Source organism: Bufo bufo, chromosome 2, assembly GCF_905171765.1.
Source record: "Bufo bufo chromosome 2, aBufBuf1.1, whole genome shotgun sequence".
NCBI classification, from domain to species: domain Eukaryota; kingdom Metazoa; phylum Chordata; class Amphibia; order Anura; family Bufonidae; genus Bufo; species Bufo bufo.
The window spans coordinates 817,317,484-817,344,396 of record NC_053390.1 but is presented as its reverse complement, the minus strand read 5'-3'; the positions used below and the strand labels follow the sequence as shown (position 1 = coordinate 817,344,396).

The 26,913-nt window shown below is 44.7% G+C and overlaps 1 pseudogene; it reads left to right on the top strand.

Moving 5' to 3' along the window:
- The first annotated feature begins 6,782 nt into the window (after positions 1 to 6,782).
- On the top strand, positions 6,783 to 6,905 carry LOC120992989 (annotated as a pseudogene).
- Positions 6,906 to 26,913: the final 20,008 nt, after the last annotated feature.

Here is a 26,913-nt window from a genome sequence, read left to right as displayed (position 1 = left end):
ACGCTGTAGCGCAGACAGGCGAGCAGCGGCAGGGTGTGAACGCCGGAAGCGCGAACAGACGGCCCACACTTTATGCAGCAGCTCTGACATGTCGGGGTAGTTGCGAATGAACTTCTGCACCCCCAAATTCAGCACATGCGCCAGGCAAGGGATGTGCGTCAAACCGGCTAGTCCCAGAGCTGCAACGAGATTTCGCCCATTATCGCACACCACCAGGCCGGGCTTGAGGCTCACCGGCAGCAACCACTCGTCGGTCTGTTGTTCTATACCCCGCCACAACTCCTGTGCGGTGTGGGGCCTGTCCCCCAAACATATGAGTTTCAGAATGGCCTGCTGACGTTTACCCCGTGCTGTGCTGAAGTTGGTGGTGAAGGTGTGTGGCTGACTGGATGAGCAGGTGGAAGAAGAGGAGGAGGAAGCTGAGTAGGAGGAGGAGGAGACAGGAGGCAAAGAATGTTGCCCTGCGATCCTTGGCGGCGGAAGGACGTGCGCCAAATAGCTCTCCGCCTGGGGCCCAGCCGCCACTACATTTACCCAGTGTGCAGTTAGGGAGATATAGCGTCCCTGGCCGTGCTTACTGGTCCACGTATCTGTGGTTAGGTGGACCTTGCCACAGATGGCGTTGCGCAGTGCACACTTGATTTTATCGGACACTTGTTTGTGCAGGGAAGGCACGGCTCTCTTAGAGAAGTAGTGGCGGCTGGGAACAACATACTGTGGGACAGCAAGTGACATGAGCTGTTTGAAGCTGTGTGTGTCCACCAGCCTAAATGACAGCATTTCATAGGCCAGTAGTTTAGAAATGCTGGCATTCAGGGCCAGGGATCCAGGGTGGCTAGGTGAGAATTTACGCTTTCTCTCAAATGTTTGTGAGATGGAGAGCTGAACGCTGCCGTGTGACATGGTTGAGATGCTTGGTGACGCAGGTGGTGGTGTTGGTGGTACATCCCATGTTTGCTGGGCGGCAGGTGCCAACGTTCCTCCAGAGGCAGAGGAAGAGGCCGAGGCGGCGGCAGCAGCAGCAGAAGAGGCCGAGGCGGCGGCAGCAGCAGAAGAGGCCGAGGCGGCAGCAGCAGAAGAGGTAGCAGGGGGAGCCTGAGTGACTTCCTTGTTTTTAAGGTGTTTACTCTACTGCAGTTCATGCTTGCATGCAGGTGCCTGGTCATGCAGGTTGTGCTAAGGTTCAGAACGTTAATGCCTCGCTTCAGGCTCTGATGGCACAGCGTGCAAACCACTCGGGTCTTGTCGTCAGCACATTGTTTGAAGAAGTGCCATGCCAGGGAACTCCTTGAAGCTGCCTTTGGGGTGCTCGGTCCCAGATGGCGGCGGTCAGTAGCAGGCGGAGTCTCTTGGTGGCGGGTGTTCTGATTTTGCCCACTGCTCCCTCTTTTGCTACGCTGTTGGCTCGGTCTCACCACTGCCTCTTCCTCCAAACTCTGAAAGTCAGTGGCACGACCTTCATTCCATGTGGGGTCTAGGACCTCATCGTCCCCTGCATCGTCTTCCACCCAGTCTTGACCCCTGACCTCCTGTTCAGTCTGCACACTGCAGAAAGACGCAGCAGTTGGCACCTGTGTTTCGTCATCATCAGAGACGTGCTGAGGTGGTATTCCCATGTCCTCATCATCAGGAAACATAAGTGGTTGTGCGTTAGTGCATTCTATCTCTTCCACCCCTGGTGAAGGGCTAGGTGGATGCCCTTGGAAAACCCTGGCAGCAGAGTCTTCAAACAGCATAAGAGACTGCTGTATAACTTGAGGCTCAGACAGTTTCCCTGATATGCATGGGGGTGATGTGACAGACTGATGGGCTTGGTTTTCATGCGCCATCTGTGCGCTTTCTGCAGAAGACTGGGTGGGAGATAATGTGAACGTGCTGGATGCACTGTCGGCCACCCAATTGACTAATGCCTGTACCTGCTCAGGCCTTACCATCCTTAGAACGGCATTGGGCCCCACCAAATATCCCTATAAATTCTGGCGGCTACTGGGACCTGAGGTAGTTGGTTCACTAGGATGTGTGGCTGTGGCAGAACGGCCACGTCCTCTCCCAGCACCAGAGGGTCCACTAACACCACCACGACCATGTCCACGTCCGCGTCCCTTATTAGATGTTTTCCTCATTGTTCCCGTTCACCACAATTTTGAGAATGGCAAATTTGGGTATGCTTTTTCAACCCAGAACAAAAAGTCTGCTTTGACGGTCACTACAAATAACTTGACCAGCTAAAACTGTGCAGATTTGGTTGAATAGAGATGTGAGACCTGTTTTTTTTTTTGCGCTGTGTGACAGTTATAGGTTTAATCACAGAATGACACTTCTATCAGCACGCTAGCGTGTGTCTTAGGTTTTTCTGAATGATACTATCAATACCTTCAATGTAAGATTTTCTTTTTGGGATAGATTTTAAGTAGGCCTGAAATACCACAAACTAGTTATTTTCAGAATGGCAAATTTGGGAATGCTTTTTCAACCCAGAACAAAAAGTCTGCTTTGACGGTCACTACAAATAACTTGACCAGCTAAAACTGTGCAGATTTGGTTGAATAGAGATGTGAGACCTGTTTTTTTTGGCGCTGTGTGACAGTTATAGGTTTAATCACAGAATGACACTTCTATCAGCACGCTAGCGTGTGTCTTAGGTTTTTCTGAATGATACTATCAATAACTTTAATGGAAGATTTTCTTTTTGGGATAGATTTCAAGTAGGCCTGAAATACCACAAACTAGTTATTTTCAGAATGGCAAATTTGGGAATGCTTTTTCAACCCAGAACAAAAAGTCTGCTTTGACGGTCACTACAAATAACTTGACCAGCTAAAACTGTGCAGATTTGGTTGAATAGAGATGTGAGACCTGTTTTTTTTGGCGCTGTGTGACAGTTATAGGTTTAATCACAGAATGACACTTCTATCAGCACGCTAGTGTGTGTCTTAGGTTTTTCTGAATGATACTATCAATAACTTCAATGGAAGATTTTCTTTTTGGGATAGATTTCAAGTAGGCCTGAAATACCACAAACTAGTTATTTTCAGAATGGCAAATTTGGGAATGCTTTTTCAACCCAGAACAAAAAGTCTGCTTTGACGGTCACTACAAATAACTTGACCAGCTAAAACTGTGCAGATTTGGTTGAATAGAGATGTAAGACCTGTTTTTTTTTGCGCTGTGTGACAGTTATAGGTTTAATCACAGAATGACACTTCTATCAGCACGCTAGCGTGTGTCTTAGGTTTTTCTGAATGATACTATCAATAACTTCAATGTAAGATTTTCTTTTTGGGATAGATTTCAAGTAGGCCTGAAATACCACAAACTAGTTATTTTCAGAATGGCAAATTTGGGAATGCTTTTTCAACCCAGAACAAAAAGTCTGCTTTGACGGTCACTACAAATAACTTGACCAGCTAAAACTGTGCAGATTTGGTTGAATAGAAATGTCAGGTCTATTTTTTAGGCGCTGGGTGACAGGCTCAACTTGCCCCTGATGTAATATATGGCCAAAAAATAACCAGACTGTTGATGGTTAAATGCACTTCGGTGACACAGGCTCAGCCTGCAGCTGATGTAGTATATGGCCAAAAAATAACCAGACTGTTGATGGTTAAATCCACTTGGGTGACAAAGGCTCAGCCTGCAGCTGATGTAGGATATAGCACAAAATAACCACTCTATCGATGGTTAAATACACTTGGGTGACACAGGCTCAGCCTGCAGCTGATGTAGTATATGGCCAAAAAATAATCAGACTGTTGATGGTTAAATGCACTTGGGTGACACAGGCTCAGCCTGCAGCTGATGTAGTATATGGCCAAAAAATAATCAGACTGTTGATGGTTAAATGCACTTGGGTGACACAGGCTCAGCCTGCAGCTGATGTAGGATATAGCACAAAATAACCACACTATCAATGGTTAAATACACTTGGGTGACACAGGCTCAGCCTGCAGCTGATGTAGTATATGGCCAAAAAATAACCAGACTGTTGATGGTTAAATGCACTTCGGTGACACAGGCTCAGCCTGCAGCTGATGTAGGATATAGCACAAAATAACCACACTATCGATGGTTAAATACACTTGGTGATAGCTCGTGCTGGCGCACCACAAGTCACAAAATGGCCGCCGATCACCCCGGAAAAGAAAAATCTAAAAACGCTCTGGGCAGCCTCAAAAAAGTGAGCAAGTCAATAATAGCACTTCAATGATCCACAGCTGCAGATCGATCACAGAATGAAGTCTTTTGGAGGAGTTAATCTGCCTAATCTCGCCCTAACGTCGCAGCTGCAACCTCTCCCTATACTGATCATAGCAGAGTGACGTGCGGCGCTACGTGACTCCAGCTTGAATAGAGGCTGGGTCACATGGTGCACTGGCCAATCACAGCCATGCCAATAGTAGGCATGGCTGGGATGGCCTCTTGGGCCAAGTAGTATGACGCTTGTTGATTGGCTGCTTTGCAGCCTTTCAAAAAGCGCCAAGAAAGCGCCGAACACCGAACTCGAACCCGGACTTTTACCCGGACACCCCAAAATTCGGTACGAACCCGAACTATACAGTTCGGGTTCGCTCATCCCTAGTGGTTACCTTTCGCCCAGGGGTCAAGGACGTCAAGGCAGATGCCTTGTCTCGCAGCTTCCCTGGGGGAGGTGATTCAGAAGATCCAGCGCCGATTTTGGCGGATGAAGTGGTGGTCTCCGCTCTGTACCCTGAATTGGAGATGGAGGTGTTGGGAGCTCAGGAGGGGGCTCCTGGTTCGTGTCCCCCAGCGAGGTTGTTTGTTCCTGAGGGCCTACGATACAAGGTGTTCAAGGAACATCACGATACTGTTCTCGCTGGACATCCTGGTGGTAAGTCCACCTGTGATCTGGTGTCCCGGAGGTTCTGGTGGCCAGGTTTGTGTAAGAGTATTGAGAATTACGTGACAGCTTGTGAAACTTGGGCTCGGTCTAAGGTTGCTCATACTCGACCGTCTGGTTCACTTCTTCCATTGTCTATTCCATCTCGTCCTTGGACACATTTGTCCATGGACTTTATTACGGACCTACCGAGTTCCTCCGGGAGAACAGTGATTTTGGTGGTAGTCGATCGTTTCAGTAAAATGGCTCACTTTATACCACTAACAAGTAGTCTGCCTAACGCTAAGACTCTTGCACAGATTTTTGTGGATAATATTGTTAAATTGCACGGTATTCCTTCGGATGTGGTCTCTGATAGGGGCACGCAGTTTGTCTCCAGGTTTTGGACGGCGTTCTGCTCTCGACTTGGCATTTTTCTTTCTCGTCGGCTTTTCATCCACAGTCGAATGGTCAGACGGACTGTGTACCAATCAAAACCTGGAGACCTACTTGAGGTGCTTTGTGGCTGAGAATCAGGAGGACTGGTCCTCATTCTTGCCCTTAGCAGAATTTGCTTTGAATAACCGTAGGCAGGAGTCCACGGGTAAGTCGCCATTTTTTGGCGCATACGGTTTCCATCCTCAGTTTGGTACCTTTTCTGGGTCTGGTTCCTCCGGGATGCCAGAGGAGGAGAGATTCTTTTCGGCCTTATCCTCTATCTGGCGTGGGATTCAAGGGAATTTGGAGAGGATGGGTGAGAGGTATAAACGAATGGCTGACAGGAGACGTGTGACTGGTCCGGACCTGTGTGTGGGTGATTTGGTGTGGTTGTCCACTAGGAATATCAAGTTGAGAGTGCCATCTTGGAAAGTGGGTCCAAGATTTGTTGGTCCGTATAAGATTTCTGCTGTGATCAATCCTGTGGCATTTCGACTTGATCTGCCGCAGACTTGGAGGATCCACGATGTCTTCCACAAGTCTTTACTAAAAAAATATGTTAAACCGGTGGTACCATCGCCATTGCCTCCTCCTCCTGTTCTAGTCGAGGGAAACTTGGAGTTCGAGATCTCCAGGATTCTCGACTCGAGAGTTCTGCGGGGTTCCCTCCAGTACCTGGTTCACTGGAGGGGATACGGTCCTGAGGAGAGCATGTGGGTTCCGGCGTCAGATGTCAACGCCAGCCGTCTGGTGAGGGCCTTTCATAGGTCCCATCCGGATAAGGTTGGTCCAGGGTGTCCGGAGGTCACCCGTAGAAGGGGGGGTACTGTCATGCCCCACTCTGACGATGTGCGGAGGTCAGCCAGGATTGCAGCACGAGTCTAGTATTTGTTTTGATGCTGTGCTGGATCCGCATCGCATCAGGTGCACTGGGTGGAGTCATTAGTTTAAATGGTCTCCAGCTAAGTGCTCTGAGCGGATTATACTGTTCATTATGGTCTGGGATGTTTGGAGGGAAGGTTGGCTGTTTGTTCCTGCTCTCATCAGATAAGTGTCTTCTCGTTTGGTTGTTTATGTCATCTATCCCATCCAGGTTCTGTGCGAGCAGGCTGCTCCTTTCTCCCCACTTCACCATCTCAGGGAGTTCAGGGTTCTGTTAGTATAGGCTGGAGGACACAGCAAATCTACCTTCAAGGTTTGTCTGTGGGCTGAGCATTGCAGGGAAAGAGGTCAGGGATAAACTAGGAGGTGACCCTTCCCCTGTCTCTCGTCCAGAGCCTGGTTGGTGTGTTATCTGTTAAACTGTGCACGTCCGCCATGACAGGTGCTATGCAGATTGTGAACCTAAAGAGGAGCATTTTGGTGAGGGCAGAGCGGCGGAAGGATGATATCCCTGTTTTTTCAGAGCGACATGCCTTCTGGAATGAGGCTGGGGCCTGGAGGCTGTTGCCTTGAGAAGTGTTTTGATTCTGCAAATGACGGCTCGGTGGCGAACCCTTTTCAGGTTATCTGTTCTCGCCTTTTATGGTGTGATCACCTGTAGTATCTTTTCATCTCAGTTTAATATCTCCAACATCCCCTATCTGGGAATCATATATTAAAAGAATTATCGGCCGCTTCTCTGCCTTTTGGCTAGGGTCAAGGCTTATCCGGACCTAGTAAAGAGGCAGTCTGAGCTACCAGTGAGGATTGGGAAGGCGATCACCGAGCAGAAGGCTGGAAATATCCATGCACAACGTCCATTTCGCTACCCCAGGCAAGATGAGAATCCAGAATTTCATCTTAAAATGGAGGAGGAAAAGAAAGGTGAGCTATTGTTCTTTGTGAACGAAATTCTGCAAAAGACTTTGAACATAAAGAAAGAAAGCATTCTGGCTCTGACTGATTCTAAGAAAGGTGGGTTCATCCTTACCTGAAAATCCATTACACGGATTCCATTCTAAGTGGACCTAAGTTTGTTTTGCTTTATTTGATGGGCGAGATACCCCAAATCTTACACATGTACAACCCATCTGTTTCTTTGAGTGACATTGAATTTTTTCTTTTAAGATATTGTTTAAGTTATAAATCTGGTCGGAAGCTGATGAATAAAGCAGACTTATGGACTGGAAAGTACCAATTTTTTGTCACCTTTTGGGAGGAACCTTGAGGAATCGGAGGCTTGAGTCACCCCCCATCAAGTTTTTCAATCGGGAGAGACAGAGGATACATCTACTATCCTGGAATACCTGAATATTGCAGAAAGTGTCACCAATTTGGCCATACAGATGTGTCCACACTTAACTGATCAATTATCCCAACTGTCCTGAGGGGACCTGAACTTTTGAGCACTAAAATGGCTCTAAAAATGTCACGGGAAGGGCTAGAGGGCTGCAAATGCCAGCAAAATGTGGTTAAGAGCATGGCAAGTGCTCTGCAAACAAATGTGGATAGGGAAATGACTTCAAATAACAAAATACGTAAAAATTTAAACTAATAATCTTGATCTAGGAGGATGAAGTCCATATGGAGTAGGAGGCTGAGGAGGCGGTGGTTGTGGCGGTGTAGGTGGAAGTGGCGCTATTGGAGGAGGAGGTAGCCTGCACTGCTTTTTGGTTTTAAATTTATTTATCTTTTTTAAATTAGGGTACACCCCAAAACATTGGGAAATATAACCTATGATAACCCACTCCAGTCGTGCTAAACACACGTTCAGACAATACACTGGCTGCAGGGCAGGCCAGCACCTCCAAGGCGTAAAGGGCAAGCTCAGGACATGTGCCCAATTAAGAGACCCAAAAGATGAAGAGGGCAGACCCATAATTCAGTACGTGTAGGCGTGTGCATACATACTGCTCCACCGTTTTGCACGTCCCCGTGATGTCCACGATCCAATTGGATATCTTCTCTATCAACTTTTGATGTTCCTTTATGCGCCTACCATAGTGCTCACGGGTGGCCGGGATTCAGGGTTCCAGGCCAGAGAGGGAGCCTGAGAAAGGGATACCCCATACAAGGGAAGTCAATGGATGAAATTAAATGTAATTGAGCGGAAATGTGGGACAAAGTATTGAAGCATAAGCTTCCAACTTGAGGAGGGGGCGCGCGGCAATTACCCACTCCCGACTCAGGGAGGTAGTGAGGATAAATAACAATCCAGGACTCTTAAGATGCCCTGTTATTGGAATAATTAATAAAACATTATAGGGAATATCACTGTGGTATTTTAGATTAGGAAACGTTAGCCAGAACAGGCCCTGCTGCCGCTTTGTTGACTCTAGATAACTTCTGCCTGATCGCACGTCTCTGTGACGTCCACCATCAATTTGGATATCCAATGGAGGTTAATTGTTTTAAATGAAATATGATAGAGTGAAAATATGGGACAAATTATTGAAGCGTAAATGTGGGACAACTTGTTAAAGTTTAAGCATTGAATAAAAGGAGGTGGCACGCATCAATTACAGAAGAATTTCTGAAATTGTATTCCCTGTCAACTATGCAGAGCAGGGGTTTCTATCCGGCAAAATTTGTAAAATGTCACCTGACAATGTAACAGATGATTTTTTTAAATTTATGTTCCTGTCACCCATGCAGAGGTGCCCCCGTGACGTCCACCATCCATTTGGATATCCTCTCTATCAACTTCCGATGTTCTTTTCTGAGCCTACCATGTTAATCACTGTTATCGGCGAATCAGGGTTCCACACAGGAGAGGGAGCGTGAGAAAGAGAGACCACATCCAAGGGAGATAAATGGATAAAAAATGTTTTGGATCGAGCGGAAATATGGGAAAAGTGGGACAAATATGGGAAAAGTGGGACAAATTATTGAAGCGCAAATGTGGGACAAATTATTGAAGCACAAATGTGGGACAACTAATTAAAGTGCAAATTTGTGAAAAATTATTGAAGCGCAAATGTGGTACAACTTGTTAAAGTTTAGAGGGAACCTGTCACCAGTTTTATAGTGTCCTAACTAAGGGCAACATAAATAAGTGACTGATTCTCTTAGCAAAAGGCTGGGTCACTTTCTTTAACCCCTTAAGGACACATGACGTACTGGTACGGCATGTTTCCCGAGTCCTTAACCCCTTAAGGACTCAGCCCTATTTCACCTTAAGGACTTGGCCATATTTTGCAAATCTGACCAGTGTCACTTTAAGTGCTCATAACTTTAAAACACTTTGACTTATCCACGCCATTCTGAGATTTTTTTTCCGTCACATATTGTACTTCATGACACTGGTAAAATGAAGTAAAAAAAAAATATTTTTTTTTGCATAAAAAAATACCTAATTTACCCAAAATTTAGAAAAATTTGCAAATTTCAAAGTTTCAGTTTCTCTACTTCTGTAATACATAGTAATACCCCCAAAAATTGTGATGACTTTACATTCCCCATATGTCTACTTCATGTTTGTAGCATTTTGGGAATGATATTTTATTTTTTGGGGATGTTACAAGGCTTAGAAGTTTAGAAGCAAATCTTGAAATTTTTCAGAAATTTACAAAAACCCAATCTTCAGGGACCACTACAGGTCTGAAGTCACTTTGCGAGGCTTACATAATAGAAACCGCCAAAAAATGACCCCATTCTATAAACTACACCCCTCAAGGTATTCAAAACTGATTTTACAAACTTTGTTAACCCTTTAGGTGTTGCACAAGAGTTATTGGCAAATGGGGATGAAATTTGAGAATTTCATTTTTTTGCCTAATTTTCCATTTTAACCCATTTTTTCCACTAACAAAGCAAGGGTTAACAGCCAAACAAGACTGTATCTTTATTGCCCTGACTCTGCCGTTTACAGAAACACCCCATATGTGGCCGTAAACTACTGTACGGCCACACAGCGGGGCGTAGAGTGAAAGGTGTGCCGTATGGTTTTTGGAAGCCAGATTTTGCTGGACTGGTTTTTTGACACCATGTCCCATTTGAAGCCCCCTGATGCACCCCTAGAGTAGAAACTCCATAAAAGTGACCCCCATCTAAGAAACTACACCCCTCAAGGTATTCAAAACTGATTTTAGAAACTTTGTTAACCCTTTAGGTGTTGCACAAGATTTAATGGAAAATAGAGATACAATTTCAAAATTTCACTTTTTTGGCAGATTTTCCATTTTAATATTTTTTTTTCCAGTTGCAAAGCAAGGGTTAACAGCCAAACAAAACTCATTATTTATGGCCCTAATTCTGTAGTTTACAGAAACACCCCATATGTCGCCGTAAACTACTGTACGGCCACACAGCGGGGGCGTAGAGTGAAAGGTGCGCCGTATGGTTTTTGGAAGCCAGATTTTGCTGGACTGGTTTTTTGACACCATGTCCCATTTGAAGCCCCCTGATGCACGCTTAGAGTAGAAACTCCATAAAAGTGACCCCATCTAAGAAACTACACCCCTCAAGGTATTCGAAACTGATTTTAGAAACTTTGTTAACCCTTTAGGTGTTGCACAAGATTTAATGGAAAATAGAGATACAATTTCAAAATGTCACTTTTTTGGCAGATTTTCCATTTTAATATTTTTTTTCCAGTTACAAAGCAAGGGTTAAAAGCCAAACAAAACTCATTATTTATGGCCCTAATTCTGTAGTTTACAGAAACACCCCATATGTCGCCGTAAACTACTGTACGGCCACACAGCGGGGCGTAGAGTGAAAGGTGCGCCGTATGGTTTTTGGAAGCCAGATTTTGCTGGACTGGTTTTTTGACACCATGTCCCATTTGAAGCCCCCTGATGCACCCCTAGAGTAGAAACTCCATAAAAGTGACCCCATCTAAGAAACTACACCCCTCAAGGTATTCAAAACTGCTTTTACAAACTTTGTTAACCTTTTAGGTGTTGCACAAGATTTAATGGAAAATAGAGATACAATTTCAAAATTTCACTTTTTTGGCAGATTTTCCATTTTAATATTTTTTTCCAGTTACAAAGCAAGGGTTAATAGCCTAAACAAAACTCATTATTTATGGCCCTAATTCTGTAGTTTACAGAAACACCCCATATGTCACCGTAAACTACTGTACGGCCACACAGCGGGGCGTAGAGTGAAAGGTGCGCCGTATGGTTTTTGGAAGCCAGATTTTGCTGGACTGTTTTTTTGACACCATGTCCCATTTGAAGCCCCCCTGATGCACCCCAAGAGTACAAACTCCAAAAAAGTGACCCCATTTTAGAAACTACGGGATAGGGTGGCAGTTTTTTTGGTACTAGTTTAGGGTACATATGATTTTCGGTTGCTCTATATTACACTTTTTGTGCGGCAAGGTAACAAGAAATAGCTTTTTTGGCACGTTTTTTTATTTATTATTTACAACATTCATCTGACAGGTTAGATCATGTGGTAATTTTATAGAGCAGGTTGTCACGGACGCGGTGATACCTAATATGTATACTATTTTTTTTATTTATGTAAGTTTTATACAATGACTTCATTTTTAAAACCAAAAAAATGTTTTAGTGTCTCCATAGTCTAAGAGCCATAGTTTTTTTCAGTTTTTGGGCGATTATCTTAAGTAGGATCTCATTTTTTGCGGGATGAGATGACGGTTTGATTGGCACTATTTTGGAGTGCATATGACTTTTTGATCGCTTTCTATTACACTTTTTGTGACATAAGATGACAAAAAATTGCTTTTTTTACACCGTTTTTATTTTAATTTTTTTACGGTGGTCACCTGAGGGGTTAGGTCATGTGATATTTTTATAGAGCCGGTCGATACGGACGCTGCGATACCTAATATGCATACTTTATATTTATTTATGTAAGTTTTACACAATGATTTCATTTTTGAAACAAAAAAAAATCATGTTTTAGTGTTTCCATAGTCTAAAAGCCATAGTTTTTTCAGTTTTTCGGCGATTATCTTGGGTAGGGTATCATTTTTGCTGGATGAGATGACGGTTTGATTGGTACTATTTTGGCGTACATGCGACTTTTTTGATCACTTTTATTATCTTTTTTGGGAAGTAAGGTGGGCAAAATTTCAATTTTCTCATTGTTTTTATGGGCAAATCGGCATTTTGGGCATTTTAAAAGTTTCTGATCCCCGCGGTCAGGGACCGCGGGGATCAGAAACTGCAGGAATCGCAGCAAACCGCAGGTCTGAATTGACCTGCGGTTTTTGGCGTTCGCCGATACGGGGGGGTCACATGACCCCCCCTGGCGTTGTGACAGGATGCCGGCTGAATGATTTCAGCCGGCATCCCGTTGCTATTAACCCCCACGGCGCCGGAATGCCTATTTAAAGTTAGGACGTACCGGTACGCCCTGAGTCCTTAAGGACTCGGGAAATAGGGTGTACCGGTATGCCCTGCGTCCTTAAGGGGTTAAGGATACATGACGTACCGATACGTCATGGATTTAAAATCGCAATTCCGGCGCCGCGGGGGTTAATCGGAACAGGATGCCGCCTGAAATCATTAAGCCGGCATCCTGTAACAACGCCAGGGGGGGTCATTTGACCCCCCCGTATCGGCGATCGCAGAAAACCGCAGGTCAATTCAGACCTGCGGTTTGCTGGGTTTCCGGTCCATTCGGGTCTCCGGTGACCCGATGAATCGGAAAAAGACTGCGATCGGTGGCGTGATTATACACCACCAATCGCAGTATGAAGATTTGAAAGAGGCGGTCCTGGCCCTGGTGCTGAATGCTGCTGTCCAGGGTGCTGATTGGTGCAGGGGAGAGAGGCGCGAGACTCAAACTTCCTGCGCTCCTCTCTCCCCTCCTCTTCCTGTTCTGCATGAGCACCCTGCAGCACCGTCCAGCACCAGCTCCTGAGTCCCCCTAATCGTCATCCATCACCCTCCTGCACCCATCGCCCTCCAGATAGGTTAGGGTCAGTGAGGTAGAGGAACCGTTAGGCAGGGAAAAAAGAGAAAAGTTAGTTAGGGAAAAAATAAATAAATCACTTTTATCTAAACTTTTTAGTTTCAGCTTTCAGACCCTAGACCCCCCCTGCCACTTGTCCCCCCCATCCCCCCACCAGCCCCTCCCCCCACCACCAAGTGGAATTGGAGGCGCCCGGATCGTCCCTGGCAAACAATTTCTAGGTGTAGTCCCCCAAACTGGAAAGAAGGGACGAACCCAAAAAAGATGCAATATGTGTCACAAGAGGGGGATACGGAAGGACACCACCACTCAATGTGACACTTGCCCCGATCATCCGGGCCTCTGCGCTATCGATTGCTTCAGGGAATATCACACTTCCATGGAGTACTAAATTTTTATAATCCCCAACAGTCCCCTAGAGAACATAAAGAAATATGTCTCTCAGACTTTGGAGACACGGAAACAATTATAATTTTTTTTTAAATATTAGTTTTAGTGCAGGCATCCTCAAACTGCGGCGCTCCAGATGTTGTAAAACTATAACTCCCAGCATGCCCAGACAACCTACAGCCATCAGCAGGGCATGGTGGGAATCGTAGTTTTACAACATCTGGAGGGCCGCAGTTTTAGGATGCTTGATTATTGTTTCCAAAGTCTGAGAGCCATACATATTGGGTATCGCCGCGTCCGTAAAAATCTTCTCTATAAAAGTAACATGTAACACAACCCCCCCGGATGAACAGCGTTAAAAACAAAAAAAAAAGTGTAAAAAAAAAAAGCCATTTTTGGACACCTAATATCACAAAAAGTGTAATAGCGAGCGATCAAAATGTCATATGCACCCCCAATTAGTGCCAATTAAACCGCCATCTCATCCTGCAAAAAATGAGCCCCTACATTAGATAGTCGTCAAGCTAAAAAAAAAAAAAATAGCTCCCAAGCTATGGAGATACTAAAATAATTTTTTGGGGTTCCTAAAATGATAATATAGTGTAAAATCGAAATAAATTAAAAAATGTAGACATATTAGGTATCGACGCGTCCGTAAAAATCTGCCCTATAAAAATAACATTTGACCAAACCCCTCGGATGAACAGCGTTATTTTTTGGCTAAATTTCCATTTGAATCCTTTTTTTCCGGTAATAAAGAAAGGGTTAACAGCCAAACAAAACTAAATATTTATAGCCCTGATTCTGTAGTTTGCAGAAACACCCCATATGTGGTCGTAAATGGCTATATAGCCACATGGCAGGGCATAGAACGAAGGGAACTCCATATGGTTTCTGGAAGGCAGATTTTGATGGACTGTTTTTTTTTTTTACACCATGTCCCATTAGAAGCCCCCCTGATGTAGCCTAGACTAAAAACTCCAAAAAAGTTACCCCATCTAAGAAACTACACCCCTCAAGGTATTCAAAAGTTACTTTACAAACTTTGTTAACCCATTAGGTGTTCCACAAAACTAAATAGCGATTGTAGAAACAATTCTAGAATTTTAATTTTTTTGTCACCTTGCCTCAAAAAAGTGTAATATAAAAAAGTGTAATATAGAGCAACCCAAAATCATATTTACCCCTAAAATAGTCCCAAAACAACAACCACCTATCCCGTAGTTTCCTAGATAGGGTCACTTTTATGGAGTTTCTATTCTAGGGGTGCATCAGGGAGCTTGAAAGGGTACATGGTGTGAATAATCCAGTCCAGCAAAATCTGCCTTCCAAAAACCATATGGCGTTCCCCTCTTTTTATGTCCTCCCGTTCGGCCAAACAGTTGTTTACGACCACATGTGGGGTGTTTCTGTTAACTACAGAATCAGGGCAACACATTTTGAGTTTTGTTTGTCAGTTAACCCTTGTTTTTTTCCTGTAAAAAATTTATTATATTGGAAAATTTTCCAAAAAATCGAAATTCATAAATTTTATGTCCATTTGCCATGAAGTCTTGTGGAAGACTTAAAGGGTTAACAAAGTTTGTAAACCCAGTTTTGAATACCTTGAGGGGTGTAGTTTCTAGAATGGGGATATTTTTGGGTGGTTTCTATTATGTAAGCCTCAAAGAGTGACTTCAAACCTGAACTGGTCCATAAAAAGTGGGATTTGGAAGATTTCTGAAAAATTTCAAAATTTGCTTCTAAACTTCTAAGCCTTGTAACATCCCCAAGAAAATAAAATATCATTCCCAAAATGTTACAAAAATGAAGTAGACATATGGGGAATGTAAAGTCATCACAATTTTTGGGGGTATTACTATGTATTAACCACCTTCGGACCGCCTAACGCAGATTCGCGTTCCGGAGGTGGCAGCGCTGCGCACAATCACGCATCTACGCGTCATCTCGCGAGACGCAAGATTTCCTGTGAACGCGCGCACACAGGCGCGCGCGCTCACAGGAACGGAAGGTAAGAGAGTTGAACTCCAGCCTGCCAGCGGCGATCGTTCGCTGGCAGGCTGGAGATGTGTTTTTTTTAACCCCTAACAAGTATATTAGACGCTGTTTTGATAACAGCGTCTAATATACCTGCTACCTGGTCCTCTGGTGGTCCCCTTTGTTTGGATCGACCACCAGAGGACACAGGCAGCTCAGTAATATGTTGCACCAAGCACCACTACACTACACCCCCCCCTGTCACTTATTAACCCCTTATTCACCCCTGATCACCCCTGATCACCCCTGATCACCCCATATAGACTCCCTGATCACCCCCCTGTCATTGATCACCCCCCTGTCATTGATAACCCCCTGTAAGGCTGCATTCAGAGGTCCGTATGAATTTTACGGATCCACTGATAGATGGATCGGATCCGCAAAACACATACGGACGTCTGAATGCAGCCTTACAGGGGAGTGATCAATGACGGAGGTGATCACCCCATATAGACTCCCTGATCACCCCCCTGTCATTGATAACCGCCTATAAGGCTCCATTCAGAGGTCCGTATGAATTTTACGGATCCACTGATAGATGGATCGGATCCGCAAAACACATACGGACGTCTGAATGCAGCCTTACAGAAGAGTGATCAATGACGGAGGTGATCACCCCATATAGACTCCCTGATCACCCCCCTGTCATTGATCAACCCCCTGTAAAGCTCCATTCAGATGTCCGCATGATTTTTACGGATCCACTGATAGATGGATCGGATCCGCAAAATGCATACAGACGTCTGAATGGAGCCTTACAGGGGCGTGATCAATGACTGTGGTGATCACCCCATATAGAGTCCCTGATCACCCCCCTGTCGTTGATTACCCCCCTGTCATTGATCAACCCCCTGTAAAGCTCTATTCAGATGTCCGCATGATTTTTACGGATCCACTGATAGATGGATCGGATCCGCAAAACGCATACGGACGTCTGAATGGAGCCTTACAGGGGCGTGATCAATGACTGTGGTGATCACCCCATATAGACTCCCTGATCACCCCCCTGTCATTGATTACCCCCCTGTCATTGATCAACCCCCTGTAAAGCTCCATTCAGATGTCCGCATGATTTTTACGGATCCGCTGATAGATGGATCGGATCCGCAAAACGCATACGGACGTCTGAATGGAGCCTTACAGGGGCGTGATCAATGACTGTGGTGATCACCCCATATAGACTCCCTGATCACCCCCCTGTCATTGATTACCCCCCTGTCATTGATCAACCCCCTGTAAAGCTCCATTCAGATGTCCGCATGATTTTTACGGATCCACTGATAGATGGATCGGATCCGCAAAACACATACAGGCGTCTCCCTGGAGTCTTCCAGGGGGGGTGATCACCCCATATAGATTCCCTGATCACCCCCATGTCATTGATCACCCCCCTGTCAGGCTGCATTCAGATGTCCGTATGATTTTTACGGATCCACGGATACATGGATCGGATCCGCAAAACACATACGGACATCTGAATGGAGCATTACAGGGGGGTGATCAATGACAGGGGGGTGATCAACCCATATAGACTCTCTGATCACCCCCCTGTCATTGATCACCCCCCCTGTCATTGATCACCCCTCTGTAAGGCTCCATTCAGACATTATTTTGGCCCAAGTTAGCGGAATTATTATTTTTTTTCTTACAAAGTCTCATATTCCACTAACTTGTGTCAAAAAATTTAATCTCACATGAACTCACCATATTCCTCACGGAATCCAAATGCGTAAAATTTTTTAGACATTTATATTCCAGACTTCTTCTCACGCTTTAGGGCCCCTAGAATGCCAGGGCAGTATAAATACCCCACATGTGACCCCATTTCGGAAAGAAGACACCCCCAGGTATTCCGTGAGGGGCATATTGAGTCCATGAAAGATTGAAATTTTTGTCCCAAGTTAGCGGAAAGGGAGACTTTGTGAGAAAAAAATAAAAAATATCAATTTCCGCTAACTTGTGCCAAAAAAAAAAATTTCGATGAACTCGCCTTGCCCCTCATTGAATACCTTGGGGTGTCTTCTTTCCAAAATGGGGTCACATGTGGGGTATTTATACTGCCCTGGCATTCTAGGGGCCCCAAAGCGTGAGAAGAAGTCTGGTATCCAAATGTCTAAAAATGCCCTCCTAAAAGGAATTTGGGCCCCTTTGCGCATCTAGGCTTCAAAAAAGTGTCACACATCTGGTATCGCCGTACTCGGGAGAAGTTGGGGAATGTGTTTTGGGGTGTTATTTTACATATACCCATGCTGGGTGAGAGAAATATCTTGGTCAAATGCCAACTTTGTATAAAAAAATGGGAAAAGTTGTCTTTTGCCAAGATATTTCTCTCACCCAGCATGGGTATATGTAAAATGACACCCCAAAACACATTCCCCAACTTCTCGTGAATACGGAGATACCACATGTGTGACACTTTTTTGCAGCCTAGGTGGGCAAAGGGGCCCACATTTCAAAGAGCACCTTTAGGATTTCACAGGTCATTTACCTACTTACCACACATTAGGGCCCCTGGAAAATGCCAGGGCTGTATAACTACCCCACAAGTGACCCCATTTTGGAAAGAAGACACCCCAAGGTATTCCGTGAGGGGCATGGCGAGTTCCTAGAATTTTTTATTTTTTGTCACAAGTTAGTGGAATATGAGACTTTGTAAGAAAAAAAAAAAAAAATCATCATTTTCCACTAACTTGTGACAAAAAAATAAAAAAATTCTAGGAACTCGCCATGCCCCTCACGGAATACCTTGGGGTGTCTTCTTTCCAAAATGGGGTCACTTGTGGGGTAGTTATACTGCCCTGGCATTCTAGGGGCCCAAATGTGTGGTAAGGAGGTTGAAATCAAATTCTGTAAAAAATGACCAGTGAAATCCGAAAGGTGCTCTTTGAAATATGGGCCCCTTTGCCCACCTAGGCTGCAAAAAAGTGTCACACATCTGGTATCTCCGTACTCAGGAGAAGTTGGGGAATGTGTTTTGGGGTGTCATTTTACATATACCCATGCTGGGTGAGATAAATATCTTGGTCAAATGCCAACTTTGTATAAAAAAATGGTAAAAGTTGTCTTTTGCCAAGATATTTATCTCACCCAGCATGGGTATATGTAAAATGATACCCCAAAACACATTCCCCAACTTCTCCTGAATACGGAGATACCAGATGTGTGACACTTTTTTGCAGCCTAGGTGGGCAAAGGGGCCCATATTCCAAAGAGCACCTTTCGGATTTCACTGGCCATTTTTTACAGAATTTGATTTCAAACTCCTTACCACACATTTGGGCCCCTAGAATGCCAGGGCAGTATAACTACCCCACAAGTGACCCCATTTTGGAAAGAAGACACCCCAAGGTATTCCGTGAGGGGCATGGCGAGTTCCTAGAATTTTTATTTTTTGTCACAAGTTAGTGGAATATGAGACTTTGTAAGAAAAAAAAATAAAAAATCATCATTTTCCGCTAACTTGTGACAAAAAATAAAAAGTTCTATGAACTCACTATGCCCATCAGCGAATACCTTAGGGTGTCTACTTTCCGAAATGGGGTCATTTGTGGGGTGTTTGTACTGTCTGGGCATTGTAGAACCTCAGGAAACTTGACAGGTGCTCAGAAAGTCAGAGCTGCTGCAAAAAGCGGAAATTCACATTTTTGTACCATAGTTTGTAAACGCTATAACTTTTACCCAAACCATTTTTTTTTTACCCAAACATTTATTTTTATCAAAGACATGTAGAACAATAAATTTAGAGCAAAATTTATATATGAAAAATGTCATTTTTTTGCAAAAAAATCTTTAAATTTCGAATAATAACAAAAAAAGTAAAAATGTCAGCAGCAATGAAATACCACCAAATGAAAGCTCTATTAGTGAGAAGAAAAGGAGGTAAAATTCATTTGGGTGGTAAGTTGCATGACCGAGCAATAAACGGTGAAAGTAGTGTAGGTCAGAAGTGTAAAAAGTGGCCTGGTCATTAAGGGTGTTTAAGCACTGGGGGCTGAGGTGGTTAAAGAAGTAGAGAAACTGAAACTTTGAAATTTGCTAATTTTTCTAATTTTTTGTTAAATTTGGTATTTTTTTATGAAAAAAAATTTATATTTTTTGAACAAATTTTAGCTGTGTCATGAAGTACAATATGTGACGAAAAAGCAATCTCAGAACGGCCTAGGTAAGTCAAAGCGTTTTAAAGTTATCAGCACTTAAAGTGACACTGGTCAGATTTGAAAAAAATTGTCTGGTCCTTAAGGTGAAATAGGGCTGAGTCCTTAAGGGGTTAATAACTGAATTTGACAGCAGTATATAACCCTTAAATTTGACACGTGCTGATGCTGCAAGGGCTGGAAATTGTGTTTTTTGCCCAAAAACTGTGTTTTATTAATAGAAGAATATAAACACAGTATATAAACGGTGTATCTCATACGTACAGATGCAGAATAGGCCGCAATTAAAGATTTGTGCCCAAAATGGGTGTTTTTCAAATTACTTAATATAACCACAGTATCTAAAGGGTGTATCTCACACACCCTGACCCAGACTAGTCCGCAATTAAAAAATTGTGCCCAAAATGGCTGTATTTCAAATAACTAAATAGAAAGACATTATATAAAGGCGGTATCTCACAATGACATATGCAGCAAAGGCTGCAAAATAAACTTTTTTTTCCCCAAACGGGTGTTTGTTTAATAACTGAATATGACAGCAGTATATAACCCTTGAATTTCCCACGTGTTGATGGTGCAAGGCCAGAAAAATTGTGTATTTTGCCCAAAAAAGGGTGTTTTATTAATAGAAGAATATAACCCCTGTATTTAAAGGGTGTATCTCACACGCCCTGAACCAGACTAGGCCTTCTTTTAATTTTGTTTGCCCAAAATGGCTGTATTTCAAATACATGAATAGAAGCCTTGTATTTATAAGGTGTATCCCACACGCCCTGATCCACACAAGGACGCTATCAAAAGAATTGTGCCCAAAATTGCTTTATTAGGCCACGGAACCTCCTGGATATAGGAGGTTCTCGATGATCTCTTCCTGAAATTTGAGGAAGGATCCTGTTCTCCCAGCCTTACTGTAGAGAACAAAACTATTATAGGCAGCCAATTGAATCAGATATACAGACATCTTCTTATACCAGCATCTGGTGCGTCGGGAAACTAAATAAGGAGCCAACATCTGGTCATTGAAGTCCACCCCTCCCATGAGCGAATTATAGTCATGGACTGAGAGGGGCTTTTCAATGATACTGGTTGCCCGTTCTATTTGTATTGTCGTGTCTGCGTGAATGGAGGAGAGCATGTAAACGTCACGCTTGTCTCGCCATTTCACCACGAGCAGTTCTTTGTTACACAAGGCAGCCCTCTCCCCCCTTGCAAGACGGGTGGTAACGAGCCGTTGGGGGAAGCCCCGGCGACTAGGTCGCACGGTACCACAGCAGCCAATCTGTTCTAGGAACAAATGCCTGAAGAGGGGCACACTTGTGTAAAAATTGTCCACATAAAGATGGTACCCCTTGCCAAATAAGGGTGACACCAAGTCCCAGACTGTCTTCCCACTGCTCCCCAGGTAGTCAGGGCAACCGACCAGCTCCAGGGTCTGATCTTTACCCTCATAGATCCGGAATTTGTGGGTATAGCCTGTGGCCCTTTCACAGAGCTTATACAATTTGACCCCATACCGGGCGCGCTTGTTTGGGATGTATTGTTTGAAGCCAGATGTTTTGCTCAGGGGTATACAAATCTGAAAATTTGTTGTTGAAGTGGTCTATGAGGGGCAGAATTTTGTGGAGCCGGTCAAAAGCTGGGTGGCCTCTGGGACGGGAGGTGATGTTGTCGCTAAAGTGCAGGAAACGCAGGTTGGCCTCAAATCGTGCTCTGGACATAGCAGCAGAGAACATGGGCATGTGATGAATTGGGTTCGTGGACCAATATGACCGCAATTCATGCTTTTTGGTTAGACCCATGTTCAGGAGAAGGCCCAGAATTATTTTTAATTCGGAAACTTGGATGGGTTTCCACCGGAAAGGCTGGGCATAATAGCTTCCCGGGTTGGCGGCTATAAATTGAGTGGCATACCGATTTGTTTCTGCCACGACTAAGTCCAAGAGCTCCGCAGTCAAGAACAGCTCAAAAAATCCCAGTGCCGAACCGATCTGAGCTGTCTCAACCCAAACTCCAGACTGGGCAGTGAAAGGGGGAACTAATGGTGCGGCTGAAGTTGGGGACTGCCAATCAGGGTTTGCCAGCACCTCAGGGATTCTAGGGGCTCTACGGGCCTGTCTGTGCGGTGGCTGCGACGGGGTAACTATTGCACGTGCCACCGATCCAGCTTCAACTGCCCTTCTGGTGCTCGCCACTTCACCATGTTGTACGGCAGTGCTGGTACTAGGTCCAGGGAGGGCTGCGCTGCTGGTGTATGCCTCACCACGTAATCCGACAGCGCCAGCCCCACTCTGCTGCCCTTGTAGCGGATCCTGCGCAACTTTTTTTTTTATCGCCGCAGCGCTTGTAAAGTGATTGTGCAGTGATCAAAAATAAATAAAAAATTTTGTCACTGCGGCGGGGCGGGCGTGGGTGAACGCACGTGTGGGCGATTGATCAGGCCTGATCGGGCAAACACTGCGTTTTGGGTGTAGGGCGAACTAAGGTGACACTAATACTATTATAGATCTGACTGTGATCAGTTTTGATCACTTACAGATACTATAAAAGTACAAATGCTGATGAAAATCATCAACCTGCCAGCGACGATCATTGGCTGGCAGGTTGATGACGAACTTGTCCTGTAACTTTTGCCGGTTCGCGATGCGCATGCGCGGGCCGGCTTTGAGCGAAATCTCACGTCTTGCGAGATGACGCATATATGCGTGACTCTGCCTGGAGCTACCGCCTCCGGAACGCGATCCTGCGTTAGGTGGTCCGGAGGCGGTTAAGCAGGTATATCGCAGCCCTCAATCACTATTTGGTGGAAACAGGTATATCGAACACATTAATCAGTTTTTTGTGGAAGTAGGTATATCAAACCCATTAATCAGTATTTTCTGGAAGAAGGTATATTGCACCCCTCAATCAATATTTTGTGGAAACAGGTATATCGCAGCCTTTAATCATTATTTTGTGGAAGCAAGTATATTGCAGGCCTCAATCAATATTTGGTGGAAACAGGTATATCGAACAGATTAATCAGTATTTTGTGTAAGCAGGTATAACGCTGGCTTAAATCAATATTTGTTGGAAGCATTATATTAAACCCCACAATCAGTATTTTGTGGAAACAGGTAAATCAAACCCCTTAATCAGTATTTTGTGAAAGCAGGTATATCACACCCCTCAATTAATATTTAGTGGAGACAGGTATCTCGAACCCTTTAATAGGTATTTTGTGAAAGCAGGTATATCACAGGCCTCATTCAATATTTTGTGGAAACAGGTATATCAAACCCCTTAATCATTATTTTGTGGAAGCATGTATATCTCAGCCCTCAATTATTATTCTATGGAAGCAGTTATATCAAACCCTTAATCAGAATTTTGTGGAAGCAGGTATAACGCAGGCCTCAAATATTTGGTGGAAACAGGTATATCAAACCCCTTAACCACCTCCGGACCGCCTAACGCAGGATCGCGTTCCGGAGGTGGCAGCCCTGCGCAGAGTCACGCATATATGCGTCATCTCGCGATGGCCGAGATTTCCTGTGAACGCGCGCACACAGGCGCGCGCGCTCACAGGAACGGAAGGTAAGAGAGTTGATCTCCAGCCTGCCAGCGGCGATCGTTCGCTGGCAGGCTGGAGATGTTTTTTTTTTAACCCCTAACAGGTATATTAGACGCTGTTTTGATAACAGTGTCTAATATACCTGCTACCTGGTCCTCTGGTGGTCCCCTTTGTTTGGATCGACCACCAGAGGACACAGGTAGCTCAGTAAAGTAGCACCAAGCACCACTACACTACACCCCCCCCCCGTCACTTATTAACCCCTTATTAGCCCCTGATCACCCCTGATCACCCCATATAGACTCCCTGATCACCCCCCTGTCATTGATTACCCCCCTGTCATTGATCAACCCCGTGTAAAGCTCCATTCAGATGTCCGCATGATTTTTACGGATCCACTGATAGATGGATCGGATCCGCAAAACGCATCCGGACGTCTGAATGAAGCCTTACAGGGGCGTGATCAATGACTGTGGTGATCACCCCATATAGACTCCCTGATCACCCCCCTGTCATTGATTACCCCCCTGTAAAGCTCCATTCAGATGTCCGCATGATTTTTACGGATGCACTGATAGATGGATCGGATCCGCAAAACGCATCCGGACGTCTGAATGAAGCCTTACAGGGGCATGATCAATGACTGTGGTGATCACCCCATATAGACTCCCTGATCACCCCCCTGTAAAGCTCCATTCAGATGTCCGCATGATTTTTACGGATGCACTGATAGATGGATCCGATCCGCAAAACGCATCCGGACGTTTGAATGAAGCCTTACAGGGGCATGATCAATGACTGTGGTGATCACCCCATATAGACTCCCTGATCACCCCCCTGTAAAGCTCCATTCAGATGTCCGCATGATTTTTACGGATGCACTGATAGATGGATCCGATCCGCAAAACGCATCCGGACGTCTGAATGAAGCCTTACAGGGGCATGATCAATGACTGTGGTGATCACCCCATATAGACTCCCTGATCACCGCCCTGTAAAGCTCCATTCAGATGTCCGCATGATTTTTACGGATGCACTGATAGATGGATCCGATCCGCAAAACGCATCCGGACGTCTGAATGAAGCCTTACAGGGGCATGATCAATGACTGTGGTGATCACCCCATATAGACTCCCTGATCACCCCCCTGTCATTGATTACACCCCTGTCATTGATCAACCCCGTGTAAAGCTCCATTCAGATGTCCGCATGATTTTTACGGATGCACTGATAGATGGATCCGATCCGCAAAACGCATCCGGACGTCTGAATGAAGCCTTACAGGGGCGTGATCAATGACTGTGGTGATCACCCCATATAGACTCCCTGATCACCACCCCTGTCATTGATCACCACCCCTGTCATTGATCACCCCCCCTGTCATTGATCACCCCCCTGTCATTGATCACCCTCTGTAAGGATCCATTCAGACATTTTTTTGGCCCAAGTTAGCGGAATTTTTTTTTTTTTTTCTTACAAAGTCTCATATTCCACTAACTTGTGTCAAAAAATAAAATCTCACATGAACTCACCATACCCCTCACGGAAACCAAATGCGTAAAATTTTTTAGACATTTATACTCCAGACTTCTTCTCACGCTTTAGGGCCCCTAGAATGCCAGGGCAGTATAAATACCCCACATGTGACCCCATTTGGGAAAGAAGACACCCCCAGGTATTCCGTGAGGGCCATATTGAGTCCATGAAAGATTGAAATTTTTGTCCCAAGTTAGCGGAACGGGAGACTTTGTGAGAAAAAAATTAAAAATATCAATTTCCGCTAACTTGTGCCAAAAAAAAAAAATTTCTATGACCTCGCCATGCCCCTCATTGAATACCTTGGGGTGTCTTCTTTCCAAAATGGGGTCACATGTGGGGTATTTATACTGCCCTGGCATTCTAGGGGCCCCAAAGCGTGAGAAGAAGTCTGGTATCCAAATGTCTAAAAATGCCCTCCTAAAAGGAATTTGGGCACCTTTGCGCATCTAGGCTGCAAAAAAGTGTCACACATCTGGTATCGCCGTACTCAGGAGAAGTTGGGGAATGTGTTTTGGGGTGTCATTTTACATATACCCATGCTGGGTGAGAGAAATATCTTGGCAAAAGACAAATTTTCCCATTTTTTTATACAAAGTTCGCATTTGACCAAGATATTTATCTCACCCAGCATGGGTATATATAAAATGACACCCCAAAACACATTCCCCACCTTCTCCTGAGTACGGAGATACCAGATGTGTGACACTTTTTTGCAGCCTAGGTGGGCAAAGGGGCCCATATTCCAAAGAGCACCTTTCGGATTTCACAGGTCATTTTTTACAGAATTTGATTTCAAACTACTTACCACACATTAGGGCCCCTAGAATGCCAGGGCAGTATAACCACCCCACAAGTGACCCCATTTTGGAAAGAAGAGACCCCAAGGTATTCGCTGATGGGCATAGTGAGTTCATAGAAGTTTTTATTTTTTGTCACAAGTTAGTGGAATATGAGACTTTGTAAGAAAAAAAAAAAAAAAAAAAAAAAATCATCAATTTCCGCTGTTCGGTCCGCCCCTCAATCAGCAGCAGACCCTCCCTCCCAGACCCTCCCACCTCCTGGACAGCATCCATTTTAGATTCATTCGGAATCTGCATTCTCAGTGAGAGGAGGGACAGTGTAGCTGCTGCTGCTGATTCAATAGGGAAAGCGTTAGCTAGGGCAGTGTTTTGTGTCCACAGACTCATCTGCTGTAAGGACAGCGTCCTGACAGCACCCCAAAAAAGCCCTTTTCAGGGCTGGTACATCAGTCTGCTTTTTTTTATTTTATTTTTATATATTTATATATATTGCAGTTGCCTGCCCGTGTGTGAGAGGCTGCAGGCTCAGTCACAGACAGTACTGTGTGCACACCATTCATACAGGGTGTTACAGAAAATACCTCGCAGATAAAAAAAATTATATTTAATCTTTTGTCAGGCCCACACAGACTGTATTGTGGCCACTGGCTAGGCCTCCACTCATACCGTTACAGGGTGTCACTCACTCACAAATACCTTGCAGATAAAAAAAAATATTATATTTAATATTTTTCTGTGATATAATCCCAGTTGCAAGCCAGTGTGTGTCTGGCCCACAGACTGTATTGTGGCCACTGGTTAGCCCACCACTCATACCGTTACAGGGTGTCACTCACTCAAATACCTTTCAGATAAAAAAAATTCTATTTAATATTTTTCTGTGATATAATCACAGTTGCAAGCCAGTGTGTGTCAGGCCCACACAGACTGTACTATGGCCACTGGCTAGGCCTCCACTCATACCGTTACAGGGTGTCACTCACTCAAATACCTTTCAGATAAAAAATATATATATTTAACCTCTTAAGGACACATGACGTTCCGGTACGTCATGTGTTGTTCCGATCACTGCCGCCCGGCCAGCAGTGATCGGAACAAGGTGCCTGCTCAAATCATTCAGGCAAAGGTGCCTGAATAATCGTTGGTGGTTAGTGGGTATACCAGGGTGTCAGCACATTGCTGACACCCTGGTATAAACGGCTGACATCGGTGATGCGATGTCAGCCGTTTAACCCTTTCCATACCGCGGTCCGTACGGACCGCTGTATGAAAAAGGTTAACAGCTCAGGGAGCTCCCTCCCTCTCCGATCGGGGGGCTGCTGTGCCTTTGCAGCCCCCCGATGGGAGAGAGCT